Genomic DNA, 11,694 nt, shown 5'->3' on the forward strand with positions numbered 1-11,694 from the left:
GGGAGGAGAGAGAGAGGGGGGAGGAGAGAGAGAGAGGGGGGAGGAGAGAGAAAGAAGAGGATCCACCCTCCCTCCCCCTCTCTCTCTCTCCTCCCCCTCCTCTCTCTCTCTCTCCCTCTCTTTCCTCCCCCCTCCCCCTCTCTCTCTCTCCTCCCCCTCCTCTCTCTCTCTCTCCTCCCCCTCCTCTCTCTCTCTCTCTCCCACTCTTTCCTCCCCCCTCTCCCTCTCTCTCACTCCTCCCCCTCCCCCTCTCTCTCCTCCCCCTCTCTCTCTCCCTCTCTCTCCCCATCTCTCTCCCTCCCTCTCTCTCTCCTCCCCCTCCTCTCTCTCTCTCCCCCTCTCTCTCCTCCCCCTCTCCCTCTCTCTCTCTCTCTCTCTCCTCCCCCACCTCTCCCCCTCTCTCTCTCTGTAGCAGATGCCTGTATTAGTGCTGTTGAGACTAGAGCAGAGCAGTCTGAATATCTAAATGTGGACTATAAAGATAGATGCTCTGGCTGATGCTGTGGGAGAAATGGTAATACACACCTGTATCTCCATCTGGCTGCAGCCTGGACCAGCCAGCCACTCTGAGGAGGGAAATTACAGAATTCCCTGTAATTCAGACAGATGATGTTGACTATAGTGGGCTAATGGACACCCCCCCCCCCAAATGCCTGCAATACCACCGTTAACCACAGGTGGCACTGTGGCAACAGCACTTCTCCAATCTTATCTGTTCTGCTTTCTTCAAGGGCAGGCAGGTGATGTGTTACTGCAGGTAAGCTCTCAAGCCTCTTGTATTCTATTCTCTGGATCTCTTTATGTTGAGATGTTGTCCATCATGTTGCAGGTAGGCCTACTGTAGATAATAATGATTGTTACAGAGAGTGAGCTGGTGAAGTGTAGTGTAGTCATTGTAGTGTACCCCACTGGGTGAAGTGAAGTGTAGTTATTGTTGTGTAGCCTACTGGGTGAAGTGTAGTCATTGTAGTGGACCCTACTGGGTGAAGTGTAGTCATTGTAGTGGACCCCACTGGGTGAAGTGTAGTGTAGTTATTGTAGTGGAACCTACTGGGTGAAGTGTAGTCATTGTAGTGGACCCCACTGGGTGAAGTGTAGTCATTGTAGTGGACCCCACTGGGTGAAGTGTAGTGTAGTTATTGTAGTGGAACCTACTGGGTGAAATGTAGTGTAGTTATTGTAGAGGACCCCACTGGGTGAAGTGTAGTCATTGTAGTGGACCCCACTGGGTGAAGTGTAGTGTTGTCATTGTAGTGGACCCTACTGGGTGAAGTGTAGTGTAGTCATTGTAGAGGACCCCACTGGGTGAAGTGTAGTCATTGTAGTGTACCCTCCTCCCTCTATTCTCCTCCATCACCTCCTTCTGGGCATCCAGGTGACCCCAGCTTGAAGCCATGACACTTTTGTGCTTCAACATGAAATCCTCTGATCCCTCCCCTCCCTCCCTCCCTCCCTCCCTCCCTCCCTCCCTCCCTCCCTCGTGCCATGTTTTGTGTTCCATCATAAATAAAGTGACAGTCAAGATATATCTTGTATTCCGTTTTTCAGCGTAGAAGACTGTTGTTAATAGCTAGTTTCCTGAACATGCCAAATTCCCAGGAGGTGTTAGCTTTGTCGTGGAAACCATGAGGAAATGAACTGCAATGCAGATTTCAAGTTCTCAAGTATATATTTGTACTCATGCTAAGGATATATATTTCATCTCGTAAACCATTTTTCCATCCATGCCCAGTCTCTTGAATTCAAGTAAAGTCAGCACTTGATAAAATGAAGGATATTGATATAATATATTTGACCAGTAATTAAAAATGTTCAGTCTTAGTATGATGGAAAATCAATGGTTGAGTCTGTCCTGCTGTGACCTGTGTTTATGTAACTAAACACTTTCAGTTATGTGTCCTCTGTTGTAGAAGTATTATTGTGGTCTCTGGCTACACACATTTACAAAATCACACATTTACAAAATCACACATTTACAAAATGAAACACTTACAAAATCAAACATTTACAAAATCACACATTTACAAAATCAAACACTTACAAAATCACACATTTACAAAATCACACATTTACAAAATCACACATTTACAAAATTAAACACTTACAAAATCACACATTTACAAAATCACACATTTACAAAATTAAACACTTACAAAATCACACATTTACAAAATCAAACACAAAATCACACATTTACAAAATCAAACACAAACACACATTTACAAAATCAAACACTTATAAAATCAAACATTTACAAAATCACACACTTACAAAATCACACATTTACAAAATCACACACTTACAAAATCACACATTTACAAAATCACACATTTACAAAATCACACATTTACAAATTCACACATTTACAAAATCAAACACTTATAAAATCACACACTTACAAAATCACACATTTACAAAATCACACATTTACAAAATCACACATTTACAAAATCACACACTTACAAAATCAAACACTTACAAAATCACACTTACAAAATCACACACTTACAAAATCACACATTTACAAAATCACACATTTACAAATTCACATATTTACAAAATCACACATTTACAAAATCACACATTTACAAATTCACACACTTACAAAATCACACATTTACAAAATCACACATTTACAAATCACACATTTACAAATTCTCACACATTTACAAAATCACACATTTACAAAATCAAACACTTACAAAATCACACACTTACAAAATCACACACTTACAAAATTAAACACACATACATACAAAATCACATGCACAGGCTGCGTTTACACAGTCAGCCCAATTCTAATATTTGTTTTTCTTTACAAAATCACATACAAAAAGGCATGCACTCACTGTACTTTAAGTCACATTGGATAAACGTGTCTGTTAAGTGGCATATTGTTATTGTTAGCCTAATAGGTGAAACTACAAAGAGGCCTATTTTCCCTCAGCCAAGAGAGGCAACTTATTATCTCACCCATACATAACACACAGCTTAGCGTTGAAGCACTGGTTTGAAGCACTAACCAACGGTAACAAGAGAAGGAGATCTAAGATCTGTTTCCTTTTTCCCCCAAAAAATTGTTTTGATGAAACTTTTAAGACAGGTGACCCGGATCACCTTGATCTGACTGGAGAATAAAAAGAACTATGTCTGTTTTAAAACACAACAGCTTTGAAGAGGGTTGTCTGGAGAGAGGAGAGGGAGTAGGACCTCTGTTCCCCTCTACAGAAATAGCCTGAGAGAGAGAGGGAGGGCTATGGGGCAGGTCCCAAATTGCACACTAGTCCCTTTATAGTGCACGTCTTTTGACCAGAGCCTATAGGCTTTACAAGGGAATAAGGTGCCATTTTGGGACGTACCCTGTGTGTGCTGCTGTTGGTTTCTGGTCTCTTATCCTGGACTGGAGCAGGCCCAACGTTATAGGAGCTGACAGCTACCCTCCTTGGCCCCCAGCCCCCCCTAGCCCCCTCCCGACCTAAGCCCCTTAAACTGATCTCAGCGGGAACCACATTGGGTGGTTGACTTCTGCCGCTAGGGAGGCCCTGCTGTGGCGTTGTGGGGCCCAGACAGATGGTCCCCAACTGGGGTTGGGAGTTCCGGGGAACCCTGGGTCTTGTGTTGGTGTTACAGGGGAGCTGTGGAGGTGGGGCTCTGATTGGGGCTGGGGGTTTAGTGGTTGTGGGAAACGGTACAGGGTAGAGGTCAGATTTAACCTTTATTTTACTAGGAAAAGACCCTTGAGGTTAGAAACCTCTTTTGCGAGGGGGCCCTGACGTACCCCTGGAGGATAGGCAGGGTGAGGGTGTCCTGACGTACCCCTGGAGGATAGGCAGGGTGAGGGTGTCCTGACGTACCCCTTGAGGATAGGCAGGGTGAGGGTGTCCTGACGTACCCCTGGAGGATAGGCAGGGTGAGGGTGTCCTGACGTACCCCTGGAGGATAGGCAGGGTGAGGGTGTCCTGACGTACTCCTGGAGGATAGGCAGGGTGAGGGTGTCCTGACGTACCCCTGGAGGATAGGCAGGGTGAGGGGGTCAGTAAAGGGGGACCGTTAGAAAGTATTTTGGGGTGGTGGGCGTTAAGGGGTAGAGTGTGTGGGGGACTGGGTGTTTTGGGGGGGGTGGCGTGTGTGTGTTGGGGGGCGTGGGGTGCTTGCCGCTGCCTTGGGGGGGGGGCTAACAAAATTCTTTCCAGCTGAAAAGTCTGGAGATAAACACCTTGAACAATAGTGACAGAGAGCCACAGAGAGCTGCGTCCTGCTGGGAGGCAGGCAGCCACAGTCAGCCCCAACCAGGGTAGGCCCAGCCGCCTGCTTAGCCGCCTGTATTCATCCCCTGCACCTGCTCTGGCCCCAGCCCCATACAGCACACAGACCAGAATTAGAGAATGACACATGAATGAAAAGAGGGGAGCCCTCCATGCCTCCATTCAAAGGACTCATTAGGCTTTAATTGTGCATTCACACTTCCCTCCCTCCGTCCTTCCTTCCACACACGTCCTTTACACACTATTCTGTCTCCCTCCCTCCCTCCTTCATTCCCTCCTTTGCAATCCTTTCATACTAAAAATGTTGCTTATGTTGGATAATTACTGTTAAAAGCAGTCCCAAGGGGTGTAAGCACAACCTGTTTTTTAAAAAAGGGATGTTTGTCCCAGTCTCTGTCCCAGTAAATGGAGGTGTAGGCCTCATGTTTTGACTACTTTAGAGAGATGGAGAAAACGACTTACTCCTTTCTCTCTTTCTCTCTCTCCTCCTCGGACTCCTCCTCCTCGGACTCCTCCTCCTCCTCCTCTGACTCAGCTAGTGAGGGGTTGAATAGAGAGGAATGCCAGGCAGCATTTGGTGCCTGGTTGGTGTTTTGGTGGGGTTTGAATCCAACAGCTGTCAAGCCAACTGCTTTTTGGGGTCTTGTCTTTTCAGACTTTTAATGAAGACTTTTATGCTCTGATATTCATCTACTCAAGCGTAAATATTCATCAGTGTTACAGTTTAGTAGCTGTATGGTAGATGTAGTATTGATGATGTTTCATAGGCTTTTAGTCCTAAATGACAGCCTAATTCCCTAAATAGTGTCACGTCCTGACCATAGAGTGCTCTTATTTTCTATGGTAGAGTAGGTCAGGGCGTGACTGGGGGGTTTATCTAGTTTATTTTGTTGTGCTCTAGTTTCTTTTTTCTATGTTTTTTCTTTTGTATGATTCCCAATTAGAGGCAGCTGGTCATCGTTGTCTCTAATTGGGGATCATATTTAAGTAGTTGTTTTTCCCACCTGTGTTTGTGGGAGATTATTTTGAGTTAGTGCATGTTGCACCTCACTGTCTTCACGGTTCGTTTGTTCATTTATTGTTTTTGTATTTTGCTAAGTTTCACATTATAATAAAGATGTGGAACGATACACACGCTGCGCCTCGGTCCGTTTCTACACACATGCGTGACAAATAGGCCCTGGTCAAAAGTAGTATACTAAGTCGGGAATAGGCTACCAAATATTAAGCGTTGTGTTTCGATTGGTCCCAGCCCTGTCTGACTCAGCATAAAGCATCAACGACTGGATTTGGTTAAGTAAGCTGCTGACATTTAACCCTGAGTAAAAAAACAGGGATGCGGGAAAAAATTGGCCAATTGAGTAGTAGGAACAAGTTGTTTATTGATTAGCTGTGTATTGAATTACCGAATGGCTCCCTTTTCTCTGCCGAGACACGCCATTGGATTGTTTCAGGAAGTTCAAGCACGCACGCACACACACACACACACACACACACACACACACACACACACACACACACACACACACACACACACACACACACACACACACACACACACACACACACACACACACACACACACACACACACACACACACACACACACAAACACATAAATAGAGCTGAAATTAGATATACAAATTGATTATCGAAGTGAGTGAATGGAGAAGGATGCTTTGTGTTGTTGATACTGGGGATCCAGAGACACTGTACGCATCCCAAATGGAACCCTATTCCCTATATAGTGCACTACTTTAGACCAGAGCCCTATAGAACCCTATTCCCTATATAGTGCACTACTTTAGACCAGAGCCCTATGGAACCCTATTCCCTATATAGTGCACTACTTTAGACCAGAGCCCTATGGAACCCTATTCCCTATATAGTGCACTACTTTAGACCAGAGCCCTATAGAACCCTATTCCCTATATATAGTGCACTACTTTAGACCAGAGCCCTATGGAACCCTATTCCCTATATAGTGCACTACTTTAGACCAGAGCCCTATAGAACCCTATTCCCTATATATAGTGCACTGCTTTTAACCAGAGCCATATGGAACCCTATTCCCTACGTAGTGCACTACTTTAGACCAGAGCCCATAGGGCACGATAAGGGAAGAGGGTGCCATTAGGAACTCAGACACAGTTACATCAGCAGAAGAGAGGGAGCAGGGCTTCAGATATGTGACAACCCCAGCCAGCCTTTTTGTACGCACACTTCTTCATTTACTAAGGAAATGGAAAGGAAGACGAATGTTCAATCCGTCCAATCAAAACTACTGTAGTTATAATTCTAATGACTTTGCCACTATTGGCCTATTTATTTCCTTACCTCCTTACTTCATTTGCACACACTGTATACAGATTTTTCTATTGTGTTATTGACCGTACGTTTATTTATCCCATGTGTAACTCTGTGTTGTTGTTTTTGTCGAACTGCTTTGCTTTATCTTGGCCAGGTCGCTGTTGTAAATGAGAACTTGTTCTCAACTGGCCTACCTGGTTAAATAAAGGTGACATAAAAATAATGTAATGGGATTTGATGTCATTTTATCTGTGGCCAATGACCTTGAGCCTTCTTGGATGGGCACTTCTTATGTAACTATATGGCAGCACCCGAGGGGCTTGAATATTTTGAGCTCCACCCTTAGATTTGGTGGTAATGTAGTGTCCCCATGACTGACAGAACACTGAGCCAATCACGGCGCAACCAGAGAACATTACCTACCCCCTATGTTCCGTATTTTCCGCTGGCTTGCCCCACCACCACAGAAAGCACTGAGCTAGGCTGAAACACCTGCATTTTGGAGCTGCCTTACCCAAGAAAGCAAAAAACAGACCATGTTTGTATGGAGGCTTTATTAACTCAAGGATATTTTTTATTGTATTTGTTTTACATTGTTTGCAAACAAATATGTGACACATATTAATGCCAAAATAATATGCAAAACATGCAACCAAGTATTGATTTATAAAAATAATAATTGGGGCTGCCTGAATGACAGGTCGGCAATGCTGATATCACTGTACAGTAATAGACAAAGTGCTAGAGACAGATTAGGTGTAATCCTCCATGTGGCCAGCAGGGGGCACTGGTGTTGATGCAGACCCCTCATCTCACGTCTGTTATGAAACAATAAAATCTGTTTACATCAGTGGTCACTGGTTTAAAGGCCCCGTTTAAAGCTACTCATGTGAATGGTGATGTTTTCATCCATTCTAATGTATCTATTACTTTATAATAATGGTGATGTTTTCATCCATTCTATCCTTTATTTGGTACCTTACTACTCATTCCTTAGGCCCCTTAAATCCACTGCTTTTTCTCATTCTCCACCTCTAATCAGGGAGTGATTTAGACCTGGGAAACCAGGTGGGGGATTCACCTCTAATCAGGGACTGATTTAGACCTGGGACACCAGGTGGGGGATTCACCTCTAATCAGGGACTGATTTAGACCTGGGACACCAGGTGGGGGATTCACCTCTAATCAGGGACTGATTTAGACCTGGGACACCAGGTGGGGGATTCACCTCTAATCAGGGACTGGTTTAGACCTGGGACACCAGGTGGGTGATTCACCTCTAATCAGGGAGTGATTTAGACCTGGGACACCAGGTGGGGGATTCCCATCTAATCAGGGACTGATTTAGACCTGGGACACCAGGTGGGTGCATTTGATGATCAGTTAGAACAGAAAACAGCAGTCCGGACGTCGTTGAATGCTCCTACCTTAGTTTCTATTCCATCCAGTTATATCTGGTAACTTTGATGTAAACGTCCTATTGTTTCCCTGTGTATATTAGTCTTCTGCAGATTAATTCTGATGTTACTGCGAATTAAATTGATTTTGATAAGCTGTTGTTTTCTCTTGGAGACAGAAATCCAACATAAATCCTTCAGTAATCAGGCTTGTTTTGCATTTTTGATTAATTTAAATCCTCTTAAATGATCATGTAGAAGGAGTGTGTCGGTGTGCTAAACGGTGCTGGCTCTGTCTCAAGGTCCCATAGTAATGCTTTACTACACTAACGCTGCTTTGCTCTGCTCTGACAGAGGCCTTTCTCTCTCTACAGTCCCCCAGCCAGGTTCTCTCTCTCACACACACACACACACACACACACACACACACACACACACACACACACACACACACACACACACACACACACACACACACACACACACACACACACACACACGGCTTTCTGACTAGAGATATAATATTTACTTTAGGATTATCTAGGCTTGGGTGATACCATTTTGCATGTAAACAGTTTAATTGGGTATTCTTGTTTTCTATGCAGAAACCTACTGCTTAGATTGTAATGGTGCTCAAACTTTTTTTTGTTGTTAGTATCCATTTTGTCCTGTTGAATTGTGATCCATGCCCCCCCCCCCCACACACACACCATTTTGCTTTCCAAACCAAGGTTGTTACTGCATTGCTCAGATCTTCATGGTGGAATGTCCGTTGAGATTGTTATAAACGTAGTGTCCATGTTAGTTTAGTCCTATTGAATGGTGGTTGGCTGTAGATAGATGGATTTTTTTTCTGGTGGTGTTGCTGAGCAGGCAGATGACTGGCCGTGGCTGGTATTCAAGTCTAACCCAAGACCCTAGACTAGGTGTCTTGTTAATATTGACTTCATCCTCTATTAGGGCTGTTGTGTCTCCTCTGGCCCCTAGAAACAGAACAGAGAGAGACAGAACAGAGAGAGACTGAACAGAGAGAGACTGAACAGAGAGAGACTGAACAGAGAGAGACAGAACAGAGAGAGACTGAACAGAGAGAGACTGAACAGAGAGAGACTGAACAGAGAGAGACTGAACAGAGAGAGACTGAACAGAGAGAGACAGAACAGAGAGAGACAGAACAGAGAGAGACTGAACAGAGAGAGACAGAACAGAGAGAGACTGAACAGAGAGAGACAGAACAGAGAGAGACTGAACAGAGAGAGACTGAACAGAACAGAGAGAGACTGAACAGAACAGAGAGACTGAACAGAGAGAGACTGAACAGAGAGAGACAGAACAGAGAGAGACTGAACAGAACAGAGAGAGACTGAACAGAGAGAGACTGAACAGAGAGAGACAGAACAGAGAGAGACTGAACTGAACAGAGAGAGACTGAACAGAGAGAGACTGAACAGAACAGAGAGAGACTGAACAGAACAGAGAGACTGAACAGAGAGAGACAGAACAGAGATAGACAGAACAGAGAGAGACTGAACAGAGAGAGACTGAACAGAGAGAGACAAAACAGAGAGAGACAGAACAGAGAGAGACTGAACAGAGAGAGACTGAACAGAGAGAGACAGAACAGAGAGAGACTGAACAGAGAGAGACTGAACAGAGAGAGACAGAACAGAGAGAGACTGAACAGAGAGAGACTGAACAGAACAGAGAGAGACTGAACAGAGAGAGACTGAACAGAGAGAGACTGAACAGAGAGAGACTGAACAGAGAGAGACAGAACAGAGAGAGACTGAACAGAGAGAGACTGAACAGAGAGAGACAGAACAGAGAGAGACTGAACAGAGAGAGACTGAACAGAGAGAGACTGAACAGAGAGAGACTGAACAGAGAGAGACTGAACAGAGAGAGACTGAACAGAGAGAGACTGAACAGAGAGAGACAGAACAGAGAGAGACTGAACAGAGAGCCCTCCCTTACTTCCTGCTGGCCTATTTCCCCTCTACTCTTGTCCCCCAGCCTGTCTCTTTGGTGTTGATCTGGCCGACATCCATGTGGCTACTATCTTATCACTGTTTTACTGCAGAGGAGAGACTGCTGTTATCACTGTTTCACTGCAGAGGAGAGACTGCTGTTATCACTGTTTTACTGCAGAGAGACTGCTGTTATCACTGTTTCACTGCAGAGGAGAGACTGCTGTTATCACTGTTTCACTGCAGAGAGACTGCTGTTATCACTGTTTTACTGCAGAGAGACTGCTGTTATCACTGTTTTACTGCAGAGAGACTGCTGTTATCACTGTTTTACTGCAGAGAGACTGCTGTTATCACTGTTTTACTGCAGAGGAGAGACTGCTGTTATCACTGTTTTACTGCAGAGGAGAGACTGCTGTTATCACTGTTTTACTGCAGAGAGACTGCTGTTATCACTGTTTTACTGCAGAGGAGAGACTGCTGTTATCACTGTTTTACTGCAGAGAGACTGCTGTTATCACTGTTTTACTGCAGAGGAGAGACTGCTGTTATCACTGTTTTACTGCAGAGAGACTGCTGTTATCACTGTTTTACTGCAGAGGAGAGACTGCTGTTATCACTGTTTTACTGCAGAGGAGAGACTGCTGTTATCACTGTTTTACTGCAGAGGAGAGACTGCTGTTATCACTGTTTTACTGCAGAGGAGAGACTGCTGTTATCACTGTTTTACTGCAGAGGAGAGACTGCTGTTATCACTGTTTTACTGCAGAGAGACTGCTGTTATCACTGTTTTACTGCAGAGGAGAGACTGCTGTTATCACTGTTTTACTGCAGAGAGACTGCTGTTATCACTGTTTTACTGCAGAGAGACTGCTGTTATCACTGTTTTACTGCAGAGGAGAGACTGCTGTTATCACTGTTTTACTGCAGAGGAGAGACTGCTGTTATCACTGTTTTACTGCAGAGGAGAGACTGCTGTTATCACTGTTTTACTGCAGAGGAGAGACTGCTGTTATCACTGTTTCACTGCAGAGGAGAGACTGCTGTTATCACTGTTTTACTGCAGAGAGACTGCTGTTATCACTGTTTTACTGCAGAGAGAGACTGCTGTTATCACTGTTTCACTGCAGAGGAGAGACTGCTGTTATCACTGTTTTACTGCAGAGGAGAGACTGCTGTTATCACTGTTTTACTGCAGAGGAGAGACTGCTGTTATCACTGTTTTACTGCAGAGGAGAGACTGCTGTTATCACTGTTTTACTGCAGAGGAGAGACTGCTGTTATCACTGTTTTACTGCAGAGAGACTGCTGTTATCACTGTTTCACTGCAGAGGAGAGACTGCTGTTATCACTGTTTCACTGCAGAGAGACTGCTGTTATCACTGTTTTACTGCAGAGAGAGACTGCTGTTATCACTGTTTTACTGCAGAGGAGAGACTGCTGTTATCACTGTTTTACTGCAGAGGAGAGACTGCTGTTATCACTGTTTTACTGCAGAGGAGAGACTGCTGTTATCACTGTTTTACTGCAGAGGAGAGACTGCTGTTATCACTGTTTTACTGCAGAGAGACTGCTGTTATCACTGTTTTACTGCAGAGAGACTGCTGTTATCACTGTTTTACTGCAGAGGAGAGACTGCTGTTATCACTGTTTTACTGCAGAGGAGAGACTGCTGTTATCACTGTTTTACTGCAGAGGAGAGACTGCTGTTATCACTGTTTTACTGCAGAGAGACTGCTGTTATCACTGTTTCAC

This window comes from Salmo salar, chromosome ssa13 (genome assembly GCF_905237065.1).
Source record: "Salmo salar chromosome ssa13, Ssal_v3.1, whole genome shotgun sequence".
Taxonomy (NCBI): Eukaryota; Metazoa; Chordata; class Actinopteri; order Salmoniformes; family Salmonidae; genus Salmo; species Salmo salar.